Here is a 27,453-nt window from a genome sequence, read left to right on the forward strand (position 1 = left end):
GCAAAAGGATACACTGGGTACAAGATCTCCTGACAGAGGTTAAATCCTTCTGTGTAACTGTATTTTTAGAGGACTAAAATGGAAATAGCAAACCTATATGGAATGTTGTGACAGTCACAGAGATTTCCCAGGTCACTTGCTGCTCCTGAGTAATAGCAACTGTTTATGTTTTTAATTGGAGCTGCTCTAGTCAGATGTGGAAACACATTTCTGTGTTTTCAATCACAAGGGGATTTGAAAAAAATAAATAACATAACATATAAAATCAACAGATAAGAAGTTCAGATTTATTGTCTTCCAATTTGTTCTCCTGGTGAACTTGTAAGACAGATAATAAATTATCCTGACTTCGCACAAAAGCAAGAACTTCGATTAAGTCAAAATATTACTGAGTTATAAGAAAGAGAAATGGTTAAAAAGCATTCAGAAATGTGCAATAGGTGATTGGTTTAGGTTTTTCCTAAGTACTCTATTTTGTTCCTAATACTGAATGTGTACCAAATGGAACTGGGAGGGCTGGTTCAGGTCAGATAATAAAAAGTCTGTCTCCCCTTGAAATTGAAGATTAATTAACCAAACCTTTGTTAAGGTTTAGAAAATGTTGGCACAGTGCTGCAAAATTTGGGACTAAAATTCTAGTCCTAGTGTGTTCCATTCTGGAAAGTAACACAATGTTTTTTTAATTACTACAGCACACCCTATTATTTTATATGGATGAGAAGGGTTCAAAAAGACTGGAATGCGCTCAGCAATATTTTTAAAACAATCCAAAGGCAATGTGTAAAGAGTGAGGCGGAGCTGCAAATCAAGGGATTAAAATTAGACACATCAAAACTTAGCCTAAAATAAGGACTGAAAGGATGAGAACATAGGTTGCACCAGCCATCTTTTCTTTTGGAAATCAGAAGAGAGAAGTTTTGCGAACAGAAACAAATTCCTGGAGCATCCCCTGTTGAAGACCCAGATGGTTTCTGGCTTCTCTGCATAGTCTTTGGACTTACAAACCATGAGAAATTTAATCCAAGCGAGCAAATTACTGAAAAACCCTGACAACCTTCATTAGATAATAAGGCCAAAATATATCCTTGTTTGTCTTCCTTACTGTATCTTTCTTTGTTCCTCCCCATGTATGTTCCTCCTGTGCTCTTTGTTTTAGCAAGTGAGATTTTTTATTTTTTATTTTTAACAAAAACTTGAGAACTGCATGGAATAAAACAAGCCCACAAGAATGAGAAAGCCCGCTTCAGCCTAAAAATGCTCACTAAAGGAAAAGCATCCCAGGTAAGTGAGATGTCCTACACCGGGGAAGTTTTGGACCTACTGTGCCTACACTACTTTGATGATGCTTGCTTGCCTAGTAAATTCAGTGTTTTGGGGACACACTAAGGTTGTTTCCTGTTACAAGCTTGCCCTAAATCACTAAGCTGGTAGATCTATACAGACATCTGAGGTCTTTGCATGTGGCACCTGGGCTAGAACTACTGTGTGGTAATTACACATCTAGAAATCCTTGAGAAATGTTAAAAAAAAAAAAATCCCCAAATTCTTTTAAACAGCATTTCATGTCAGGGAAAGAAAATACGCCCAGAGCTATTGTGCTTGTTTCTCTCCCTGGTTTGTTCAGAAGCTGAAAAGCATTCTTACATTCAGACATCTGCAAAATAAATAATCCTCTAGTTTCTACAGAAAAGGATTCCCAAACAGAAAAAAAAAAAAAAGACTGTATTTGAACACCTCTGTCTAGGAAAAAGTCTCTACGCTGTTTTGATCAAATCTCTCTTACAGAAAGAGTACATATTGGTGTTAGATCCTTAAGATGGAGAATTTATGGCATTACAGCAGTTCCAGGGATAATTGCTTTTTTTGTGATATAGATGCACCAATTACTATGTAAAAATTGAATTTTCTCTAGCATTTTCCCAATTAATTTTTCTTTTCCTAAGACTCAGGATTAGTTTGGGGTTTGTGACTACAGAAAACAAACAACATCACGTCAGACAGCTCAATAAAACTTTTCCTTTACCCTTTATGTTTTTCCTCAAAGTTTGTTGGGTTTTGTTGTGTTTTTTTTTTTCACACTAAAATACATATCCTCCAGTATTTTAAAAACAACATTTCTCCTGTCCTTTAGATTATTTTTACCCTGTTCAGACAAGCACATGAGAAATTTCCTAACAAAGTTTGCAAACACACTGATTAGCTTTAAGTAACTGTAAATTTGACTCTCTGCATTTACAAAATTCTCTGCATGAAGCATAGAAGTCTCTGGCGTGATGCGGTTTCACACTCAGTGGTCCCAGAGACTGAAGAAATCAAGGGCTAGAGCTCTGGTTTCGATCTTTCTCCAGTGAGGAAAACTGTACTTCAGAGAATCAAAAGGACAGTACGAGTTTCCTACTTGACTTGAATGAGTTCAGCTTCTTCTTATAAACTTTTGCTTCCTATAAAGGGATTTTATTAATGGTCTCACTTACTAAAACCCAACCAATCCTGTTCTTTTTTGCAGTACTGTGTCATTAAGAAACCGTAAAAACAAACAAACTGACAGACACATGAGAAAAAGCACTTTTAAAAGAACAGATTCATAATGTTTGAGGTTTGGAGAGCTGTTCTGTTCTCCTTCCAAGACTTTAAATGACATTTTCAGGCCAAAAGGGTTATTAACAACTTAGTTTTAAAGCTCTTATAAATTCAAACACTGACTGAATTAACTACAAGGGTGCAGAGGACACGTTTCTGTTTCTGACTCCAGCCACTCCCATGTCTGTCAGCATGTCTGAATTAGAGCTGAATCTGATTATTTTGTTAAAATGTAGAGTACCAGTAGAAGCAAACGAACTTCTGGCTCCAGGTAGTCTCTGGGGTTACATATACGCCTGCAATCCTGCCATTGCTTCTCTGCTGTTACAAAGCTCTGCCAGCATGAAAGAATCAGAAGTTCCAGACCTATAACAATAGCAGTATAAATATCTTGTTTGTGCTGATGTGCTGGTCTAAGAGCTGAGAAAATCACAAATGTCACCAGCACTACCATTTGTTCAGTGATGGGATCAGATAGAGAAAAGGGACCCATTCTACCACCAACTTCTAATACATCATGTGTAATGTGCCAGAGTTATTAAATTATTAGATAATATTCTGAGTGTATGTTTCTCCTCAGAATGTTTTGAAATTTCTAAACTAGTCTTTTTAAGTATATCATAGTTTTGTGTTGGTTTGTTGATTTTTTTTTTTTTTTTGAGGGGGTGATTTTGGTTGGTTGGTTGGTTGGTGCTTTTTGGGGTTTTGGGGGATTTGTTTTGGTTTGTGGTTTTTTTGTGGGTTTTTTGTGTGTGTGTGTGATTTCTTGGTGTTGTGTTGTGTTGTGGGTTTGTTTTTTGTTTTTTTTTTTCCCCAAGGATCTCACTGAAAATAAAAAATAGCAGAATGTTGACATTTTACTGCATGTTAGAATCAGCACAGACTGGAACACAATAAGTAGCCCTGTACTTCATTCCTGCAGTACAGAAGTATACTGGGATGAGAAACTAGAAAGGCAGGATAGCTGAGCAAAAAAAGAGGAAAAAAAAAAAAAAAACAGAAAAAGCCACCACACCACAACACGAAGTTTTCTGACAAATGTGATAAGGCAGGTCCTATCTTTTTCCTTTAAGCATGAGGCCAGACATACATACACATAAGCAAGATGAGATTTTTTTTAAGGACAAGTGATGTTAGATTGGCACAATGAAGAAAATACAGACATTTTCTGGTACATGAAAGCCCTTCTCAGGCATGAAACAATGAAGAGATAAGTATAGTGAAGCAAAGTAGAGCTGGGAAAAACTTCTAATCCAGTTTAATTATTTAATGAGAGAGGCTGACATTAAAAACAAATTGTCTGGTACCCAGTGATAAGGGGGGGGGATGTTACTTAGGGAAAATTGGGTAGGAAGCTACTGTGTATGAAAATCCCCGAATATGAAAACTTTCCAATTTAAGTAGTTAGAAATTCAGAATTTGATTCAGTAACTTGCCTGGACCTAGTAATCTAAAATGGGTGACAATCCAAATACTCGTTTGGATCATTCAAGGTCCTGGACATATATCTGTATTTTGTGACTTCAAATATCTGTATTGGAAATGAAAGGAAGGTATCTAAATGACCATTGAAATTCACATTGGTGTCTAAATGTCAAGCATGGGATTAAGTGAAAATGTTGTAGGTTAGATTTACTTAGGTAAGAATAAATCTCTGGATCTGAAGCATCAGTGATGTCTCCCCACTGCCAGTTGTTTTCTGGAAGAGGAGGAAATCTGCATAGGGTGCTTCAGGGATAAACCGTACCTGAACAAGACTTTGAAAAATATGTTTGCTTTCCCCCCTGACAATCTGTGACAAGATGATATAAAGCAGCATTTACCAACAACTTGTAAGAGATTAGGCAGTTGTCAAAAGAGATGTCAATACAGGCTTTAGCAATTGCTTCCTGAAAGATTTTTGAGAGAACCACTAAGCTGCAGCTGGGTTTTGATGGCTCTCTACAGCTGTGCACAGCTGGGCGGATATTGTGTTTACCTGTATCTTTAGTTCTGGCATGGTACTTAATGGCTGGGGTGACAGTGTCATATAATAACCATTTTTTATATACATATATTGTGAATTTGGTGTCATCCATTAGGAACCACCCAATCCCTCACTCTCATTTTTCTTCATAACTGTATGTCTTGATTCCCACAAATAAAACCATAATTACTGCTGCTTTTGTTTAACATGATTTGTAATTGCTATAATGATAAGGTCTCCCTTGGTAACAGTAAGTGCTTACTGCTCACTTGAAATGCAGTTCTTCTGCAGCAAGCTTTCCCTGCTTGAGACATACTGTCTCTAAAATAAACCTTTTTCTGCTCTATAACAACACCAAGAAAGTAGATGATGAATGCAGTCTAATTTTTCTGAACAATGACAACAGTCTTATAAACACTTCAGTGCAAGCAGTTAGCCAGAACTTGGGATTGTTTACATTAGAGGAAATGAATGATACAAGATATTCTTTGATAGTAGGATGTTTATTTATGAAGAAAGCACATCAGCTTGTATTTCTACAAACACAGTAGGAAAAAAAAAAAAGCCATTTTGGGGGTTATTTTCTGATTTTCTTTTCTTGCTCTTGTCTTTCAGCTCTGCCCCTCCTATCACTCCTGTGCCTAAGGAGGATACCTGTCTCCCCGTAGGATTACATTTACATCTATATCTTCAACTGTTCTCCTGCCTTTCTTTTCAGTTTCTTAGTTCAGCTCAAGCACAGATCGCCGAACAGTCTCCTACTTCTGGTATTCTCACTCCAGGAAAAAAAACAGGTAAAGGACAACACATGTAAGCCAATGTAACAATCAGCTGCAGCTAAAAGGATGTCTTATTGACCTCACTCCCTGCTCCCAACTACCTGTCCTTTCTTGTCCTTTAGACCAACACCATCATTCATCCAACTCCACAGAGAGATTGTTCATGGAGTCAAACCAGAAAATAACTCTTTTTCTTTTTCTGATTCAACTCTCTATCATTTTACATTGCTAAATCAGTTCACAACATGGCTATAGAAATGTCAGAGATGGCAAAAAGGGTTCAAGGGAACACACATTTGCATTTTAAGGGCAGGGAGGCTCAACCGTAATGTATCAGCAGAATGAGAACTCTGCCGTCTCCTTCTGAATAACAGACATTTTGTAGCCTTCTCACTCCACAACAGTCTTTCCTTTGAACAGAAAAAATATTTAGCCCTCAACTCTGCTTCAGTGACAGTATAGAGTATTGGAGGTTGGTTGGTTCTCGGGCAGGTCCAGCTCTGTGGTGAACCAATGCGGGGGTCCTAGACCACAGGGAAGATGAAGCAACAGGGGTAATTGGTGGGAAGGAGGATTGAGGACAGTGACTCATCCTTTCAGCAGCACTGCTCAGGAAAATCAAAGCCTATCTGATAAGGCAAGTGATTAGATAAAAAGAAGATTTATGAAATAGTTTGGAAACCTTATTGTAATCCAAAAATTCAGTGTTGAATAAAAGGTAGGTCCAGGCCAAAATCACCATATTTGCAGAAAGAGAAGCAAATTTTATGATTCGAGCATGGATTCAAAGCCAGAGTTTTCTCCCTGTTTTATTATATGCCCAACCAATATTCTTAAATATCACATTCTGCATGTAGCAGTGACTGAAAGCCTATCAGTGAACAAAGAGCCAGAGACTGTATTTCAAAGCTTCTTCTTACCCTAAGGGCCATACTCACTAAATTTGTAATGAAAGCATTTATTAGGTGGTCCTATAATACGATATGGCAGATGGGCCTGTGAGTTCCTTTAGCTCATATACTCAAATAATACAACATTAGATAACAAGTTGAATGCAATTCATTACAGTTTTATTATGGACTTTGTCTCTTTTTTAAGGAAAAGCATTTGCTGCAGTATGTGGTATTTTTAGATTAAAAAGCGTAAAAACTAACCAATTTGTAAAGGAGGATTTTTTTTCTTTTTAATATAGAGCTGGATTATGACTTCAGGACCAAACATTGTATGTGCACATCAGAAAGAACCCTGAAAAGGACACTGGGCAGCTTCCCAATTTCCAGTTCACTCTGTTTTTCCTTCCCTTCTCTTTTCCTATTCCTTGTCTAGTAGCTGAGAGAAAAAACATTGATTCCTATAAACCTTTGCTATTTGTCCTGTTCCATCTGTGCACAACTGAACATCCCGTGAGAGGGAAGAGATCCACCTCCCTCTCTCCTCTGCAGACACAGACAGCAAAGTGACTTCACAAACCCGTTCCACTTTGATCCACCATCAGAGAGGATTTTAAAAGGGTGTTTGTGTCCATGGAAACAGCAGGGAGGGAGCTTCTTCATATGGCCCAGTGTAATGAAAATTGGCACATGCATTTCTTGCATGAGCAAGAAGACTCACCACAGAAGAAGAATGATTTGGAAGATCAAAATTACTCAGAAAGGGAACATGGAAGTTTTCTCCCAAATTAAGAAAAAAAAAAAAAAAAGTGGAGAATGTGTTATGATTCTTTATCACAACATCATCATACTTTCACAACTATTCCATATATTTCTTTGTAGGTATGGCTATGGATAAGCTAAGTGGGAAAATAAGGCATGCAGAGGCCTTTTCATTGCTGTATACTTCAGGCATTTATTTTCAGTGACTATTGACTTGGGCAAGATTTCAAAGAATGAATTAGACCCCAGCTTTGCAAAGGATGCACTAGCACTGTTTAAATTGTTGGTCATTAGTAATTTTTGCTATACAGTCCTAGTTTTATTTCCTCATATTTTTTGCTTCCCCCTTAAAGCAGCAGTATTTTGCCACCCTTCTTGGAGGAGATAATGATGAAATTAATCCAGTTATTGAATTGCCACTCTCTGGAAAGATCATTTCACATATGGGGAGAAGTGGGAAGAAATCAATCTGCTCATCGATTGATTGAAGGTGGGTTTTCATGTGCAGCATTTTTAGAGGGCAGAGAAGATCAGGAGGACCTTAGGGAAGTCAGCATCTTCATTGCTGTCAAAGTGTCTGCTCTTGTACCCTGACAGAACTGAATTGTTAAGGAGCCAGCATTCGTGTTCATTTATAAGCTTAAAAAAAAAAAGAAAATAAAAGAAAAGAAAAAAAAAATCCTATCCTTTTATAAAAATTGTGGGTTAGTACATTGAAATAAAATGTATATGATTTTATTTTCCAGAAAAGACAAGTATTTGACTGAACAGAGTCATGGTGTGTTATTGTTCTTAACTGCAGCTGAAATTTATCACTTAAAGAGAAACTGACTTTGGGATCTGCCTATAGCCATAGAGTGAGTTAAGCAGTCCAGAAGTTAACTGAGAACTTCGGTGGGATTTGTTAATCTTTGACAGAGCAGTACTAATTTCTTCTGTGAGAATGTGGTAAAAAAGTTAACTCAAATTAGTCTGGCTTTCACAAATGCTCCAGTGAAAAAAATATTTCTGATGAATTGGTACTTCATTATTTGGGCTTACCCATTCCCTTCTGTCTCATCAGTAAATTCTTATTTCTAAAACCTGAATGCTACAACATGTCTGAGAATGTACTGCATTTCAGAGGACTCCCTAACAGCCATTTTGATCCAATACTGTATCTGTTAGTGAACACAATGGTTTGTGTGTGTAGTTTTAATTAACTTATTGAGAAAATTACCTGTATTTTTATTTTCAAAGAACCACCTTTACAAAATATAGAAAACTAAACTTTATAACTAAGTTTAACATGTGAGAAAACTTAATTTTTTGAACTGTTCTATAATTACTCTCAAATGATACAAGGATGATGCTGGTATTTTTGTGTCAACCTTTTAAAAATTGTTAATGTCCCTTGAATATAAATTAATCAGTGACCAACCAAGATGTAGAACTGTAGGCAGAGTAACTCATTGAGTAGGATTGTTTGATATTGTGAAACTAAGATACATTTCAAGAATAATATTATTTCCAACAGTGGTCAGGCTACGCTACATATAATCAATGCTCACAGGAAAAATGTGGGATAAAATCCTTACCTTGCTGCAGCCAGAGAGTTTTGCTAAGAAATTCAATGAGAAAAAAAATCTACCTGTTATTTTTGCTCCCTATTTTCTTTTCTCACAGATGGGGTTTTGTCATCGTGACATAAAACCAAAGTATGCACAGGGTTTTTTTTTTTATTTGGAGCATATTGTGCATGATTGTCAGAAGACTTAGTCTACATTACAGCAATGCAACTGAGGTGAAGAGAATTAGAATCTAAAGGTGTAAAGTTCTGGTACATAGGGTTTATTATATATACAAAATTAACATAACCATGGCTGGACAGCTATATTTTGTGTGCTGAATTGACAGGCAACCCTACAAATTAGATGAAAAAGATTAGAGGGCTGATGCTGCCTGTGCAGATATTACAAAAGGACAGTCTTTGATTGTAGAGTTTGTTCTCATTTTCTTGCTCATATAGGCCAGAATTCAGTCAGTTAATGAAAATAATACTCTTAATACACTGTGAGATAGTTCAGGTTTTAAAAGAAGGTCCTTCTACTCAGTGTATCTAAAAGCGAGCAATGAAAACAAAAACATAAAATCCAGGCATTTGTGCAAACGGGAATAAATGTTAATATAAAAACATATTATTAAGTAGCCTTTTAGTTGATACATTATCTTAGGCACTGTTTGCTTTTTTAAAATTTTGCTTTGGATAACTTTCATTTGCAAGAACTTTGTAGTAATTAAAACTATAGTCAATGACTTTTAGAAAAAAAAATGTGTAGTGAAATTGAAAACAGAGTCACCAACTAATGTTTAAAAAGCCTTTAAATAAATATTCATCATTTCCCAAAGAAGTGAACTCCTAGTAACATTCCACAGATAATTGACATTTATTTAACCATCTAAGGCCAAACCTCTGAAGAGGAAATTGTCTTGAACAGATAGCCTATCCGTGTTCTCAGCAGACTTCAAGCATGTGCTTTAAATTTAGTCGTATTTACAAGTACTGTCTTGAATGTTTTCCTTAACTGTCAGCTGTAAGGAGAAGAGATTGCAGGTTTTTCCTATCATCTTTGTAGAATGCCCAGCAAAAGGGAAGTGACAGATCAATTCAGACTTTGGACATTCATGAAATACAAATTAAAATATGAATAACACCACCACTTAGGACAAGCAACAATAATATAATTAATAGTACAGGCTAAAGAATCATAAGCCTCAAAACCATGTCTTTCCTCCTAATTGATAGCTAAAATACACAGTAAATAACCTCTATCAAGAAAAAAATTACAGTGAAGAAACAAAGGGAATACGCAGACTAAGAATTGACAAATACTGATCAAAGCAAAAGGCTCTACCTGAAAGCCAGTGGCTGGTTGGGAAATCAGAACGCTGGAAGCTTTGCCACAGGCCAGTAACATCCTCCAATCATTATTTTCCTCAAGAAATATCTTGTTTCAAAGGACGTCAATCCTGGAGCCTATTTGGATTTGCTTTTTTGATCTAAGATAAAAATTTTATATGAATGTCTTTGCATTGGTAATAGCAGTGACACAAGGTCACTCACTGAAGACATGAAGCTCTGGGGTAAAATGTCACCTGAGAATATGTCATGTTTCCTTATTTATCACAAAATTAGCAAAATTGATTCTTTGAAAGAGAATAAAGTAAAGTTCAGTAATTATCAATGTTTGAACATTTACACAATTGTTCTGGTGAGATAAGGGGATATCTTGTTGATTTTACTTTGAAGTAAATGCAATCAGAGTTTGGACCACCTACTCAACAAGTCTGGAATCCTGCTTCTCCAAACAGAGCCTCTGAAAGCGAATATATTTGCCTATATATATGAAAGGCTCCATTTTGCAGAATAAAGGGCACAGTTCTGAACTAATTCCACCATGCAACTTGAGGTCAAAGATTCCCTCTTAATCCCAATAAATGAACATTTGGCTAAATGGGCTTGCTCTCCTTTTATCTTTCATGGCTTCCTCACAAACAGCTCTGAACATGCCAGTTCTTGAAAGCATTCTGAAATATGACTGGTGACAGTGGACTTAGGTTACTACTGACAGAAATACTCTGCTAGGGAACAGAATTGAGTTATGAATTTTTATTGTGATCCAAATTTGCCACTTTCTGACACACTGTTTACACGTGTCTGTACTTAAAAATAAACAATAAAAAAAAAAAAAAAAACACACACACAAAAAACCCCCACCTACATTTAGTCTAAAGATATTACTTCGAAATGAATGGCCAAAAGATTTCACTTTGATTTTCACATTATCCAGCCTTTTTGGCAGCCAAGTTTTAGTGACTGATTCAACCATGTCCTGTCTGTAAGTTCCACACATTGACTAAAAAACACAGAATGAACAGTCAAACAATGTTTACAACCTCAATTTCAAACATGCTTATGGCATTTAAATAACAAAAATCTTCAGATCTTATTAAGAAGGGGGAAAGTTGAGGAGGGGAGATTGACAAAGATCTTTTAATCTTCTTTTAAGATTTCTCTCGTATTTTAGTGTTTTAGATTATGTTGCTCTCTTTTTCTCATTAGAAAAAGAATTAAAGTAGAATTCACCATCTAATAAAAGTGAACTGACAACAAAAATATTTCTAAAACACTGAGAAAGTTACTAAGGAAAAAATAAAAATCAAAAATTATATAAAAGCTGTTAGTACCTATTTTAAGTACCATTAGCAAGTAGAGCTAACAGGCATTCTTAGCAAAGGTAATGTTAGGGAAAAAAAGAAAAAAGAGTAATATGTGCTTAAACTTTTAAATAAAGCTATAAAATATTAAAATTACTGTATAAATTTGTAATGCATTATGAAGCATTATATAAATGTTAATTATGATGTCTGTTGTAGCAACATAATCTCTTCTAAAGCTCACTCTTTCAAATATTTTCTACTTTAAATAGAAAAATCATGCCAGAAGGTATTTATTGGTTAATATTAAGAAATGGAAAATCATCTCCCCTTACTGGCTATTATATATAATTAACTTCAGAGATTATTCTGTTTAAATAGCTTTGTCCTAGGATTTTATGTTCCTTTTGCCCTACTAAACCTGGATCATACACTGAATGCAATTAAAATATAATATGCTTCAAACTGAGACCTAACAACAGGAATTTAGTCACTGATAATGTGGAATGGTGTTAGTTCTAACTGATAAGGCATTTTGTTTTAATTTCAAGCCACCAGGACACAGGTGAAGCACGCTTTATGGGCAGTCCTGGAGGGGGAAAGCTGCTCTCTTTTCCCAGAACAGACATAAACTACATAAATGCCGTATAAACATTTTCCACATCATCATGTTTCCCAATAGGACCACTTCTGAGAGGAGAAGTTTTGTCTTTTAGTTTTGATCAATTTTTATGCTAAAATTTCCATTAGAAAAGGGTTGCCTGCTGTAGGATCTCTATAGGTGGGGGTCTCTTCTTTTGGGTTCAGATCAAGTGCATTGGTTCCTAGGTCCTTTCACATTCTCATGTTATCAAGCTTCCTCTTTTTCCAAATGCTTTCTGAAGAAAACAATGTAAAGAAAAATAATTCCTAACTCTCTGGGATGCCTGAGAGTTTTGGTCCTCCTTCATTTTAAAATTTTAATTTAATTTAATTTCAGTAAATAAATTTAAGTAAATGTTTTTAGATGGAACTTTCTTGTTTTAAACTAAACAGGACTATGTGTCTTGTTTACTATTGAACATGTTGGCAGAGATTAACACCTAGTATTTATCCTATAGTGATTACCTACCAGGTGATCATGAACATGGAAGATAGGACTTGATTGCCTCTCTGTGAACCAGACACTGAGATTTAATGATGTTTTGTTAGGACACTGCTGTCTTCCTTTTCTGCAGGCCACTGAAGCATGTTCTGACATGTAGAAGAAGATAATTTACGGCATTAGGCACCAACAGTGAGATACCAATCCAAATTTTCTCCTGTGAGAGACTGATGATGTAGAGCCCATACAAAGCATGGTGCCCAGCATCTAAATGAAGACATGCCTCCATAAAGACATCAGAACTACTGGGAGATAAAAAATATTTTGAAAGGAAAATATATCTTTCCAGATTAGACTACCTAGGTAACTGTCTAGAGATGGATCTCTGGACTAGTGAAAATACCTATGCAGTAATTGTGTAAGGAGAAGAGCTGACACACAGGAAATACTTCAAATATGACATTTAGATAAACTTTATTAGGGACAAGGTCTCAGCTGCTGCTCTTTTTTTTTTTTTTTTTTTTTTTTATGTTCCTAAACATGCTTTTAAATTGAACAGTTACCAGTTTATATTCATGCCAGATTATATCTGAGACTGCTACACAGTTTCTTAGTATCAACATATTTTAAAAATGTATGCCTGTCAAATTCAAAACTTACATTTTTATGTCCCCAGGTGAAAGCTGAGGTTAGGAAATTGAAACTTCCATGTAGAAACAGCGCGGAAGCATTCATCCTGCACAACAGGCAATAAACTGGCTCATATGTGAGACTTACGTTCTACAGCCAGTACTGCTGTGACTAGTTTGCAAGTCTCTTTACCTGAAAGTGTAGAGATTTCCACAGGTGTACACTGGAGACAGAATCCTTCACACAAGTACTGCTGTTACATGAAGCCCATTCAGGTACTTATCATCACTTACCAATGTCAAATTACTTTTAAGTATTCTTACCACAATGATTATTTCAGCATCTTCTTAACGTTTCATGTATGAAATAGCTGTATACTCTTTCATAGTAATCATTGACTTTTTAATAACAGTGCCTGATCATTTTTTATATTGCCCTCTTTTCACTTTCTGTTTTTTGTTTTCTTGAACTGGTGAATTGCTATGTCCAGATTAACAGAAAAATAAAGGAAGCAAATTTGTATAAATAATGACATCTTTGTAAAAATAAACCATATTCTGGAAGAATACAATTTAAAAAATACAAATACTACTTAAGAGTCTGAGTGACATGGAATCCTAAGGATTTTAGTAACTTTCTGGTGTGTTCAATGAGACATTTCCAGTAGTTTCATGGTACCAAAATTAAGCCTAAGGAGAACAAATTAAGTTTATTCTATCACTCAGGATGATTAGTCAGATTTCTGAATTCTGCACTAAACTAAAAGAAGATGCACTGTTAGGGACATGGCAAGTGCTTTCTTTATTTTAGGGGCAGGACAGAGGATAGAGTGTCATTCTTTACCTTTCCCCACTGAAAACGACTACTTTTTCTTTTGTAAGTGGAACACAATAGCCGCTGCCAAAAAGCCCAGGCTAATCTTATGTGGAGGTCCTTCCATGGTGTGCCATTCTTGACCTTCAAGGGCCCCACACAGACAAGAGAGCAGAAGACTGCTGAGCCACTGGTGTACTATGGATACCTTGGTTTCTCAGTAATCCAGCTTTCTTTGAAACCCAGTCAGCTGCCGACTCTTAGTGCAGTACCATTTTATGCACTCTGTAGTCAGGAGCTGATGGCCATGGTTCAAGGGGCACCAGGAAGACGGAGTCCTTGGTCCAAAAACTGTTCATGCATTATTGGGTAGCACACAAATACTTTTGCAGTGAAGATGCAGGACTTATCTACCATTAGTTTGCAAAATAACTATGCTTCTGTCTCTTGCTGCTCATTAAGATTCAAGTCCCTCACAAAGAGCTTCCCCTGATTCCCTGAAAAGTAGTCTCCTGCCAGAACACAGCCTGGAAATTAAGACACTGTTGTGGAGGTGGAAGTTTAATGTGTAGGGGAGCCCTCTAAGAGAAAGAACTGAACCTGGAGCTTTTACATCCTCAGCAAGAAAACCTGGAGCACAGGAGTCATGCATCACAGTCTGAAAAGGACTAGATTTGCAAACTCAAAGCATGTAAGTCCATACCTGCTGAATAGGGACAATCTGTTGATATAATCAAGGAGTTAATTTTTTTTTCCTTCTTTGTGACACTATAATCAATCACACCAGAAGAACTCTCTGCACTATCTTCCTGTGAACACAAACCTCCTCTGAGTTACACTTCTCTGGACAGAGAACAGAGAGACACTCCATTGACCCTCTGTTCCTGGGGACTCCGAACACCCACACTGCAGTGGAAAGGGAGGCAACCTCCCACAGGGAAACTTCATCTGTGTTTTCAAGGAAAACAGGAGCTGCACTGTATTTTGCCTGGAGCACCATCAGTAAACATGCTTCAAGAATGCTTTACAGAGCAAATCCAACAGGGTGGGGAGACGCGAGACAGAGTCCCAGGGCAACTCTGCATTAAGAAAGAAGACAGACTTTTAGCCTAACCAATACTGCAGCACTTTTGCTCATCTACAAAAGCAGAATTTAAGCACCTAGGAAAACACCATTTAAAAATTATGGCACTCTTGGACTTTCAGCACCTCTAGAGTTAGATAGAGTTGATCAGATTTAAAAGTTTTTTGACTAAATCTGATATAAGTTTTCTGTGAATCCTCTTGCAAATCTGGGTCCAAGTCCAGAAGTCTACCCAGGAATTCAGTTGTAGAGCCAGAAACTAAATCCCAAGCTCCTAAAAAACAGCTATGCAAGCACTGGATGTTTTAGTTGGAAAGCTGAACACATTTTTCAGTTTATCCTGAAAGTAAAAATAGTTGTTAAAGGCTTTTAGGGATGCAGAGGGGTGTGCAGAATGTGTGTCAAGAGAGAGCATATCTTTTGCTGACCCAAAACTTTCTTTCAAATGAAAGCAATTTTTCCAGCCAAATAAAAGGTTATTTACCATGTTTTATGATTTTAGCTAAATTTAAATTCAAAACAAAAATATAATTTTTAAATGCCAAAACATCTTTTTAATTGTCAGAATGAACTATTTTGACCTTTCCTTTAATTTATTTATTTGTTTGCTTCTTTGTTTTGTGAAACCATTTTAGAGCAGGAAGCTATAGCCACAAACACTCGTTTCCCGAAAACTCCTTCTCATTAATTTGGTGTTCTCTACAGAAACTTCACTGTTCTGTGAGTCCAAAGATAGCTTCTTACCCCTGGACCTATTCTTCCTTTCTAGTAGGTTGCTGATATTAGTGTTATTCTTCCCCCAAAAATTCAGCTGTGCTCCCATCACTAGTATCAGCCTTAAAGTCCTTTTAACTTTTAAATTAAAGAGAAGCTTTCTAAAATTAAAAGAAAATCACTCTTCAATGCATTTTAAATTTTCTCAAGGAAGTCTTATATTAATTAAGGCAAAATAATTCTATTTTTTTTAATCAAACCTAATTATAGTATCTGAAAGTACTGCTTCTTTGAACTCTTATTTCATAGAGGAAGGGAAGAAGAGATCCTCAGTATTTTTTAGTGTGAAAATAAGTTTAGAACCAGTTAACCAGTTCTAACGCAGTTTGTGCTTATATGTTCCTAAGAGGTATTGGAGAAAAATATCTGGGGAGCACAGAGCTTGAAAAAAAAAAAATCCATAAAGAAATACCATCCTTACTGTGTAATATCCTAAGTTAAATTATCAGGTGGGGGTATTACAGTAGTATTTATGAATCTTAAAAGCTTAAAATACTGAATCCAAATAAGGACTCTTAAGTTCTTGTTTTTCTAGGAAACTTCCTTGAACTGGATATCAAGGTGATAATCTCAAAGGAAAAGGGTTTAGTCTTATCTGAAACTTCTGGACCTAGTTAGAATTCAAGGGTGATTAGAGGCTTCTGCTTATACTTCACTGTATTATAAATGACATTGCGTTATCATGGCTCACAGCTCTCCACACAAAGTGATTTTTCATTGTTGTTCCATCAAAAAAGAGAATTCAAAGGGCAACACATATCAGGTTGATTGTGCTTTGGCAGAGCCTGTTCCTTGTCTCTGTAAAACATGGTGCATACCCACAGTGCAGCTGCAGCACCAGATGGTAGTTGAGGATAAGATGTTTTATGACAATGTACCCAGTTATTTTCCTTATATTCAACACTGAAGCAATATCCCTTGTTGTTGCTGATCTTTGTCTCTGTTAAATATCCCACCTAACATCTTCCAAGACCCAGCGTAGTGACAGACTGTCTCTATCCCAGGCAGGAATGCTCTCCAGCAATGCCACCAGGACAAAGAGCCACATACAGATCTCTTGGGGAGCCACCACGTGTTTATGATAATGTCTACACTTCTTATTTCTTAACATTGTGGATAAAGGCCATGACTGTCCCCATGAGAGACTTCTAAAGGAAAGAGTTATCTGTTAAAACCTGAAAGGTGTTGAGTGAAATGAACTGCCGAGTCTGAAACACGCTGCTGAAGGAGAGGTGGTCTGGGGCAGAGGGAAGCCTGCGCTGGCAAAAACTGGTAGAATCTTTTAGCTCCTATGTCTGACTTGTTAAAATGTCACGTCAGTCTGTGGTCCCAGGGTAACAACAGTTACAGCCCAGACAAGAAGGAAAAAAGGTCTGCAGAACTCTTCAGGAGGGTTGCGCCTGCCAAGCGAGGCTCCTAGTCTGAGCTACAGATACAAGTTCAGTGGGAACCAGAGACACCATCCACTCATGTCACAGTGGCAACTAAAGAGCCTTCAAATTATAGACTGGAGTTACTAGTGAACTTGAAAGTAAATTAACCTGTTCCAAACCTAGAAGAAAATGTTACTTTTTGAGTTGTAAAGCCCCCAGATGAATTCATTTGGTGACTTTTTTTTGCTGCGAGGGAGCAGTTAACTTTGCCTGAGTTTACTCATCTGTGTAATGAGGCTGATGATACTTAGAAGTATATCCCCCAGCAGCTTGGCAATGATCTTTTAAAATGGCACAATGCTGAAAAATGGTAATTATAATCATCCCTACCACTGTGCCCACCCCAAGTAATTATCACATTGCAGAAAAAAAGTACTTGTATTGGAATAACAGCACTATTTATTTATGAAGATATTGTTTTCTACATATGTCTCAGTCTTCTCCAAATATAAAAACATGGTGAGCTGAAGTTGTTCCATATTTATCCAGTTTTGAATTTTAATGAGCAAGAATGCCATAAGTTCATGAAATTTTTAAAACCGGAAGATGAATTAGATTAATCAACTTCACAGCCCTTTGTGTTCTGGCAAAAGGTATTGTGCAAACTTTTAGGTAAATAATGTTTAATTTAATTATTTAGCTGTATAGTGCATCCATTTCAGCACAAGAGAGATAGTGATTAAAATGCAGAGGCTGCGAATGCTAATGCCACTACACAAATAGCACTAGAACAGGCTGCCCAGGGAAGCAGTTGAGTCACCATCCCTGGAGGTGTTTAAAAGATGAGGCTCTTAAGAACATGGTTTAGTGCTAGAGTTAGGTTATGGTTGAACTCAATTATTAAGGGTCTCTTCCAAACAAAATGATTCTATGGTTGTAATTTTTCAACATTTTCTTAAGCAATCGCATTTTAAAATGTATAAACTACCCCAATTTTGCTGAAAAGTCTGTATTCAAATTTAGAGGTATCGAAGATCATCTTAAAACACACATGTAGTTCCTTCTTCTTTAGTGGTTTCATACTCCTGTCCTAGAGAGGCAAGAAACTAAACTAATATTGCAGCTTTTTTAAGTTCAGTGCGATTGTTAGCAGATTCAGTAGCTAATGAGAAGAATAAAGCTGCAAATAAAGGGAAAACTGGGCTACGGGCAGACTCAAAGGCTGGAATAGCAGAGAACACAGAAGGTGAGGAGTGCTCTACTCCATTAAACACATCAGGAGCATGAAGGTTAAAAAAACCCCATGTATTTTAGACTGGTAGCAAATGTGGGTTTACAGGGGGAAGTGTGACAGGGGACTGGAACAACCACTGGCACTGCCCAGTGCTGCACGGATGGCACATCACATCCGAGGGGTGGCTGCCATGCTGGCCAGTCCTCCACCCTCTGCCTGCCTGCTGCCCACTGCCTGCCTGCTGCCTGCCCACTGCCTGCTCATTGCCCACTGCCTGCCCACTGCCTGCTCATTGCCCACTGCCTGCCCACTGCCTACTGCCTGCCCGCTGCCTGCTCGTTGCCCACCGCCTGCCCACTGCCCACTGCCTGCCTGCTGCCTGCCTGCAGGGCTGGGCCAGCACTGCGCATCAACCTACTCAGATGGTGGGCATGGCACAGCAGTGCAGGCTGGCACTATCATTGTTTCATGCACAGCCAGGAAAAGCACATGGGAGCATTCAGCATGAAGCTGCTCTAGAAAAGCTGTTTCAGTGAATGAGCTGTAAAATTTCTGGGGTCTAGCACAGGAAGAATATAGCTTTTCATTGTGCCTTCTGTCTTCAGCCTCAGTCCAGCCCCTTCTCTTTTATAAGCATGATATCCACTCATTAAATCCTAACTAAAATTAAACTCTTAAACTCCCTCCTCTTCACCTGACTCTCCAGCTGCCCAGGTTCTCACATCACTTTCAGCCCTTCCCAATTCCTCCCTGCATCCTCATTTCCCCACCAAGGTGAGAGACCCTGAAGGCTTTGCTGCCAAAAGCCCTGCCTCTTAGAACATTTTAATAGTTCTCTCACATTCTGTTATTTTTAGATGCCAAGCCAGAAGTTTCACTGCACAAGAAAAGAAACCAATTTACAGTTTCGTGTAGAAACACAGCCACTTTCAGTTCATTTGTTTTCCATCTTGATTATCAACACGTTTGTCATTTCTCTGTAATTTATTCATTATCTTTAGTCGAGGAAAGTGAAAAGGAGGGATAGGAGAGAAGAAGGAGATAAGTGCACTTGTCAAAATGTGAAGCAGATGCTCTAACAATGATTGGAGACAATTAATGTTCTCAGTAAGTATCAACAGGCAAGGTCTGTGGATTGCTTCACATTTTTGCAGCAAACAGCCTTCTGGAAGATGCAAATACAGAGGCTTTGTTTTCGAGGCACGTGAGAGCATGTCTTGTTTGTAATGAGATGTCCTAAGAAACTTCACATTGCTGCTTGAAATTGTGGCTGTTCCGATCATCACTGGCCTAAATAATAACACAGCAACGAAGGGGGAACTGTATGGCTGGTAACAGAACTAACGAACCTGTCACCGCTCCCTCCTCCCGGCTCAGGCTCAGCATGCAAAGCAAAGCATTTAACACGTGTTTAACCTTGAGTTACTCAAAGTCAATAGCACATAAGCATGTACTTAAAGCTGAGCACATACTTTGCCATTGCCAGGGTAGGCATGTAACCAGCAAAGATCTTTGCTGCACTGGGGTGCTTTGTCTCTTGCTGAGGAGTGACCCTCGTGAGTCAGCCCTCATGGGAAGGACGCTCATCTGCTCTCCCATCAAGCACCAAAGAAACACAGTAGAGCCAAGGAGTTAGCATCAGGCTTCAGTCTATATCAATTTGGGGAATGCTGCTGCAAAAGCCAATTGCAATAAATAAATATAATAAGACAGAAAAAAAATCAATAACAAATAGATGTGATCTAATTACTAACATTTGTAATAATAGTTTATTGTTCTATGCCACGTGTAGCTTTCATCTTCTCTCTCTGCACTCTGTCAGTTGAATTTTCCCTTCTGCTGTTCTGTTATCTAAAATGATCAAACACCTACCATGCCCTGGAAAGTATACCAATTAAGAGCTGCATTTAAATCTACTTGAATGTGCCTGTCACAAAGTTAATTGGAATAAACACATATTTGATATTATATTGTTTGAATTCTGCTCCAAGCCAGGCTATCATCCATCACAATCTTTCGTTATACTCATTTGTATTCTTCTTCTTCTCACTTTTCCTCCTTTTATTTTGTTATTGACGGTGTAATGATAGCAGACACCAACCTGAGAGGTTCTTTGTCTTCCACTCCATTCTCCCCAGCAACCTCTCTCTGCCAGCTGGGCAGGAAGAGCAGGAGCATGAACAGGGCATCTGCAGAATCACATATCCTCTGGAGAACGCACACACCTTGGGAAAGGGGATTTCTTCACCAGGGACCCAGACTTTGACCCTCACATTTAAAAACCAACAATGAGCCTATCAAAAGGTCTGTTATACACAACATACGGCAATGAGTTCTGTGTCAAACATAAAATAGTACTTTTTTACATGACATGAAAAATATCACTTTTTTTCTGTTTGCCTTAATCCTGCTATCACGTCTATTACAAACATGAGAAAAAATACATCAGCCAGATCAGACCACAACCAGAGCTTACTTAATGGCAGTCAGCAAATACTCTTCATTTTCTTTTCAGTGCAATGATTTCAGCGCAGCTAGGCATCAGTACCACAGGAATTTCAGGCAGTGTGCATGTTAGTCTATGGCCACTAGAGTTCCATAAACTCTTGAGAGATTCACAACAATTGGTAAGAAAAATTGGTGTCTGCAGCAACAAGAGCACTAAAGTTTGATCAGCATGTAAATCGATCACTGCTTGAGAAAAGCATGGCACAACAAAAATCCTTATTGTTCTCTTGTTACTGGGGTTTGGGTCTTAGGGGTTTTGTGAGGTGATAAGATTATCCTAATCTGAAAGGAGCCAGCATGCTAATTTTCCTCTCTAGTGCCTCATCTTCTGGAATGAATCAGCTATCCAAACGCATGGCTGATTAAACTGCATTGCTATCACTGGACCTATATCAGGAACAAATTTGATTCAGGGGATGTATTATCTGTTTAAATGCTGGGGTAAGACATTTTTAACTATGCAGATGTGACTTAAAAATATTTACAGGGAAGCTATCTGGGAAAGGAAAGAGTAAAGTTTTTCCCAGTCATCGTGCATATGGGGCATCCATGCATGGCATGCAATATGAAATCAGAGTGAAAAAATGCACCTCATCACTCATAAAGAACATAGCAGTTCCTCTTCATGCATGAAATGTGTATTTCTTCTCTAATGGTAGTTCAAGTATTGAGGTAATCTATTTTTCGTTTTCAGCACAGACACATTTATTAGCAGAGTTAATAAGACAGTCTTTGTCAGAACATATTGTCTGTTGTCAAAATCTAAGGATTAACATTGTATTGCATGTCTGAATAGAATTACTTTCCCATAAGATTTGCTATACCAAGTTAGTTACATGGTCCAGTAGGTCTGGTACCCTGCCAGATAGCAATAAATAAATGGGAAATAAATAAAATTTCAGAGAAAAGTTTAATTCTAGGATGCCATCTCACTCCAACATGCATTATGTACCTTGATAATTGTTGCAGTACAGCATGTGGAAGGAAACATTTCCTTACGACCTTTGTAGGCAATTAGTTTGTGCCCTGAAACCTGGCATTTGACTACCCTTATCTGCCAAGCATTGATGCAAACGCCATTATCAGAGATTCTTTCAGGGTTACAATGGCTTATCACACCTCACATTAGGATAAGGGAACAGTAAAGCATTCAGAACCCTCAGCAGTAATCCAGATGAATTAGATTTCAGTAATAAGAGCTTGATAAAGTAGCATGTTCTCCTACCCCAAATCACTCATATATATGTAGAGTCTAATAACTAATTATCTTAGATTCTCAGAAGATTATTTTTCTGGGAATCTGTCAACAGCAATTTTCTTTTAGATGTGGTCCTAGCTTCTCAGATATAGTCAGTTCATGGTTTCCAGACATTTGGTAAATGCCCAGAGGAAGGGTTTTTTTTAATGTCATGTGCCTCCCTCAGCCTGAACAAATTAACTGTTACAAACACGGAAAATATCCATTTTGCCACATTGTTGAACTGTTCAAATCTTTCCATTTGGAAGATTAGAAACAATCCAATCAAACTGCTTGCCACCTGGCTACTTCACATCATTATTTGCAGTGGAATTAAATAAAATGATCATTTCCAATTTGAAAATAGAAGTGGAAAACAATTATGTGACCTGGATGGCCTTTTAATTAGTGCTCTGTGTTCGCCGAAACACAACCGGTTTGATTTTTGTGCTGAGTTTCTGCTCCTAAAAGTGGAAAGTGCTGTGGGGTGTCCTGGAGAGCTCCTGGGGGAGAAAGGGGGGGGGTGCAGGGGAAGCCAGGAGGATTGGGTTTTTTTACCCCACAGCATCCCCTACTGTTTCTTTTGGAAACGGTACTGATTCACACAGCAGGCACTCTCCCTCGGTCCCCAGCCACGAGGAGAAGGGCAGGGCAGGTCCCAGGGCTTGTCAGCAGACCTGGAGGGGTAGGAGTGGGAAAATGTAAAGATTTAGTTTTCCCAGGAGACTCACGGGTGACTCTTCATGGGAAAACTAATGCCCCAGTAATTCAAAATAGCGCATGTTTCGGTACCATAAAAATCTCAATGCCTAACGGGAGTAGCAGTTTTCTAAGGAGCCTCCACCACTGCAAGAGACACTTGGTAACTTAACACACCGTCTGAAGCCATAGCAGTGTCTCCCAGTGAGCTCTATTCCCTTGCAGAAGATTTGGCCATGTTTCTTTCAGTTATGTGACAGCTGCCAGCCCCAAATCAGTATCCAGGTGTGTACAGAAAAAATGAGTCTTTGAGTGCACTTGGGATTGTTTTGTTTTGTAAAAAGCCGTATGCCTACTCAAAAATTTGGAACATTTCTGAATGCTTTAATACTGACATACACATGCAGAAAATCCTTTTCTCCCAAAGGAATGTGTAAATGCAACTTCGAATTTGCATTTAGAGGGGTATTGAATTTTTTCTTTAGCTATGAACAAAAATTTGTAAAATATATATGCAAGTGGAGGTAAGGGGTCTGAATACACATTTACTGATTTCTCTACATCTTACTTTCCTTACTTATTAAACTGGGTTAACAGTAGTTCTGCACCTCCCAGGAGTGTTAGGAAACCTTACTCATTAAAGTTTGTATAGTATTTCGAGATCCTTGATGGCAGATGCTATATAAGTGCAGAAACACATCACTTGATAAATATGAATGGCAATTCACTCAAAGGCTTAACAGTGTTCAGAAAGGGAGTAACTGAAGAATATCAAATGCTGCAGGCTCAAATGAAAGTGAGCTCATCAAAATAAATGATTTACCAGAGGCTTCTAAGCGCCTTGCTTCCTACAGATGAGACGAAGAGTTCATCCCCTTCTCTGCTCAGCAACAGAGAATAAGCCATAGCATTGCACATCACAAACAGTGATTCTAGCATTCTTCTCTGTTGGAGAGTTTCCCTTTATTGTATAGCCCCATAAACTGATGAATTGAGGTCAGAGTGGTTCATGTTATCACTCTAAGTATAGAAAAGAACTTGTGCCAAACGTGGAAAACAAACAAACATTCATCATGAAAAAGGTCTCAAGGACAGTGATATCTGTGAGTATTGTCTCTTCCCTCTATTTGCTATTGCAAACAAAAGAAAAAGCTTGTGGAGGGGAAAAAAAAAAAAAAAATAATAATAAAAAAAAAAATAACAGCACTTTTCAGTTGGTGGAAGGATCCACTTGTATTTCTACCTGATCTGCAAAAGGAAAGATTTCTGCATCCTCAGCTCTGGGCAAAACAACCAGTCTGAACTCTTCTCTGATTTTAGGATTTTATACTGACACAGTTAGCTGAGCCCCTTCTGCAGACAACACAGATCCTCAGAGCAGCAAAGTCTCTAGCAGATTCATGAGCTCCCAGTACTCCTCAATTTCTGCAATAAAAAGTTTTAATGAGATAAGACTTTTTGGTTTTGCTGAATACATTCAGATTTTCTACAAACCTGGAATCTGGACTGCACAAATTGTCCCACTTTGTGTTCTGAACAAAGGAAGCCTGATAATGAAAATTTTGACACTCACTTCACTTGGACTAGAACTAGTTCAGTCACATCCTACCTTGTGACAGGCCAGCTTTCTTACGTCTCAGCCTAAGGACACCTAAAAGAACAACTGCAGTTATGCAATTGGAAAATAAATGGGGCAAGAATTTTAAACTGGACCAGGACATAGGAATCTTGGAGTTTTTTCTTTTATGCAGGAGCAGTTAGTCCAACTCCAGGACAGCCCTGTACAAAGTCAGGTTCTGCAGCTTGAAACACTCTTCATCCTGAGCCATCACTGTACTACTCAAGAGCGAAAATATTACTATATGGCTTAAATAAGGATTCTGTCCTTAAAGCCCCATCCAAACTTCTTTTAAATCTGTGTCAATCTTTTAAACAGCTTTGAATCAGGAGTTTAGCTTTTAACTAATTTGCTAAGCGTATGTATCTTCAGAAGCCAAACTAACAGATGAGAGGTTCAACTTATCTCCTCAGCACCTTCTACTCCCATTGATTTACCAGATCAGGCTGAATGAATGCTTTTATCTTGATTCTTAACCAAAATGAAAGTTGTCTGAATTCTATTTTTACCAGAAGGTTAGCATAAATGAGTTGTAAACAAAAGAAAGTAATCTTGAAAACAAGGAGGGAGATAGCACCCCCCTTCCCTTCTGGCTTTACTTTGGAGCCTATTATTATTTATTTTTTGCATTTTTTGATTCAAACAATTAATGAACAAGCAACCTATTTCTTTCTAGTTCTTTCGTTAAAGAAGATTAATTATTTTCATTGTTGACTAAAAGGCTTTCTTCTAATTAAAAGAAATTAGAAGGCATTCACCAATGACATTATCCTAGTCAATTAACTAATTAAGATTGTGGCACATGAAGGAAAAGCCACCAACTGATCTAAGAACCATATTTGAGAAAACATTAAGATTGTGATTTTCACAGTTCTGGAAAAAAGGCAAAGAAAAGCTTGCATACACTCTTAATCACTTTTTAGAATGTACAGAAAAAATATTAGTCCTTTGAAATGAGCATAATGCCTCTGGAAATTTCTAGCTGCACTATCTACATTCACTTGGTGTATCCTTGCAATGTCATTTTGGTTGGAGCAGGAGGTTGAATTTCCCTTTTTTGTTGTACTGTTGCCCTCTAAAATTCCATTGCAGTTGAATCAAAATCATTCCAAATAAGGAAAGTGGATTTTTTTTTCTTTTATAATTACATTGAAAAAAAAATCAAGTGCTGTGAAGACTTCAATGATTTCTCACTTAAAAATACTATTATAATCATCCTCATTACAGCAAAAAATGTGTTTTTCATAACTTGGCAATGGGCTAAGGAAGTTGCATTAACTCTACTATGCAAGTAATAATTTTGTGAATTAGCATAGTGTGGTGTTTTGCTGGAAACCAAATATAAAGTCACTACCCATGTCAGGCTTGAATTCAAAGGCAAGGACTTTATATGCTGCTTCTTTTGTTTTCTTGCTTTTGTCGATCTTCAAGTCTTTATTTTTTTTACACAAGCTGAATGCAAGAGAATAGGTAAACATTACGTAAAAAACTTGTGATTCCCCTCAGCAGAGACGCATTGGCTGCCCAGCTGTAGATTTGTAGTCTGCTGCAATGTATGGCAGAGCTGTCTAATTGTTAGGTTGTGAAAATCCCTCTATTTTTTTTATTTTTTTAAATTTTATTTTTTATTGCAGTGTCCATGCTGGCACAGTCCATAACTGCTACTCATTCCTGGTGACACTTCCTGTTTGAAGTCATTATGGCAGAGTTACAAGTGCTGACCTGATCATACTCTCAACCCTGGGGACTTCAGAAATGTTTTTAAAAGAAATGTGATGCAATGAGAGAGGGGAAAATATTTAGTCTGGATTTCAAAGGCAGATAACATGAAATTATTCCTCACAGTCCAAAGTATTCCAGCCATGCTGCTAATACTTACGCTTGTTTTAGGCAGCTTGCCTCCCTCATGCCCTCATGACAATCTTACAAGAGCAAGTTGCATTAAAATGTATTTTAAGGTCATTTATACAGACAAACTGTGTCACATAACAGAAATAATACCTGAAATCATCATTAATACTCAGTATCTATTTGGTGCTTTATGCATCAAAGCATAAATTTTACATTTGCTCTTCTTATTTCTGCTGAAGATTAAGTGTTCCATTTTGAGACAGCCAGATAGTAAGGAGAACAAGGTGCTAAGGTTGCTAGACGTTCAAGAAATTTATTGGGTAACAAGCATTTCTAAAAATCTCTCAGGGTATGTAGCACACTCTTTGCCTCACTAACTAACTTTTTGTACCTAAAACATAAAGTTTTGGAGTGAAGAGGAAATTAGAACTGTTGCTAGCTAAAGGAGGAAGATGCTATTAATCTAATAAAAATGGGAAAAAAAAAAAAAAAGCCAACTTTTACTATACCAGGCAGCTCTTCCATTTTCTGTGTATGGGACCAGTTTGGATGACAGGCTGGAGGAAAACAAACCGAGATCTCTGCAGTTTTCACACAAAAGAACAAATAGAAAGCCAACTGAAGTTTGTGGCTTTGCTGTGGCATGACATCAGCAGACTCAATGAAAACCAGAGCTGTGTGCTTACAGCATGCTCCCTGGCTGTTCCCTGGCTTTGAGAGAAGGTGTCACTCGGCAACATTCATGATTTCCTGGATGTTCTAGAAGACAGGGAGGAACAGATCTTGTCTCTTTTCCTCAGCCCATTTTCTTCCATCCTCCTCATTTTCCTATTTGATTTGTCTTTCCTGCTCTGTGGATTAATAATTTCAAACATTTCTCCTGTGCACATCAAACTTGTAGCAGTGTCCACAGTGACTTTTCTGAAGCTGTTCACTGTTGCTTGCAAGATTATTTTCCCTTAAGTGGACCAAGTGTCTGCAATCTCATCCTGAATTACTGGCATTTATGAGACAATGGCAAAAAACATGGTCTTTGATACTAAGCCATCTCCTTAGAATGCTCTCAGTGAATGTCTTTCTCCGTGTTATTCATTTTCCTTTTTCCCTCCTACCCTCAAGTATCAGCTCAGTTCTGACCCTTTCTGTACCTCATCCCTCATCTGACCATGTTTCTCTATTCCTTCCTACTGTTTTCTTGCTTATTGTTAATCCTTAGTCTCTTCTTACTCACAGTCTCTCATGCCTCTCTTTTTATACAGTCTCCCTGACCCTTTGACTAAAACCTGTCATCTCTGTCCTCAAGAGTTACAACCTTAAATCCTGTCTAATCTAGTTCCCACTGACACAGCACATCTCATCAGGTTCTGACACAGT

The 27,453-nt window shown here is 37.7% G+C and overlaps 1 long non-coding RNA gene across 4 annotated transcripts; it reads left to right on the plus strand.

The window, feature by feature from the left end:
- The first annotated feature begins 471 nt into the window (after positions 1-471).
- LOC135579553 (uncharacterized) lies at positions 472-23,795 on the plus strand. Of its 4 annotated transcripts, XR_010472841.1 has the most exons (5): positions 496-1,281; positions 5,162-5,340; positions 6,518-7,467; positions 12,935-13,163; positions 16,564-23,795. It is a non-coding gene; the product is annotated as an uncharacterized LOC135579553 (long non-coding RNA). The 4 variants fall into 4 exon arrangements; XR_010472842.1 differs by lacking the exon at positions 16,564-23,795 and having other exon boundaries at positions 472-1,281; positions 12,392-16,552; XR_010472840.1 differs by lacking the exon at positions 16,564-23,795 and having other exon boundaries at positions 12,935-16,552.
- Positions 23,796-27,453: the final 3,658 nt, after the last annotated feature.

This window comes from Columba livia, chromosome 5, assembly GCF_036013475.1.
Source record: "Columba livia isolate bColLiv1 breed racing homer chromosome 5, bColLiv1.pat.W.v2, whole genome shotgun sequence".
Lineage (NCBI taxonomy): Eukaryota > Metazoa > Chordata > Aves > Columbiformes > Columbidae > Columba > Columba livia.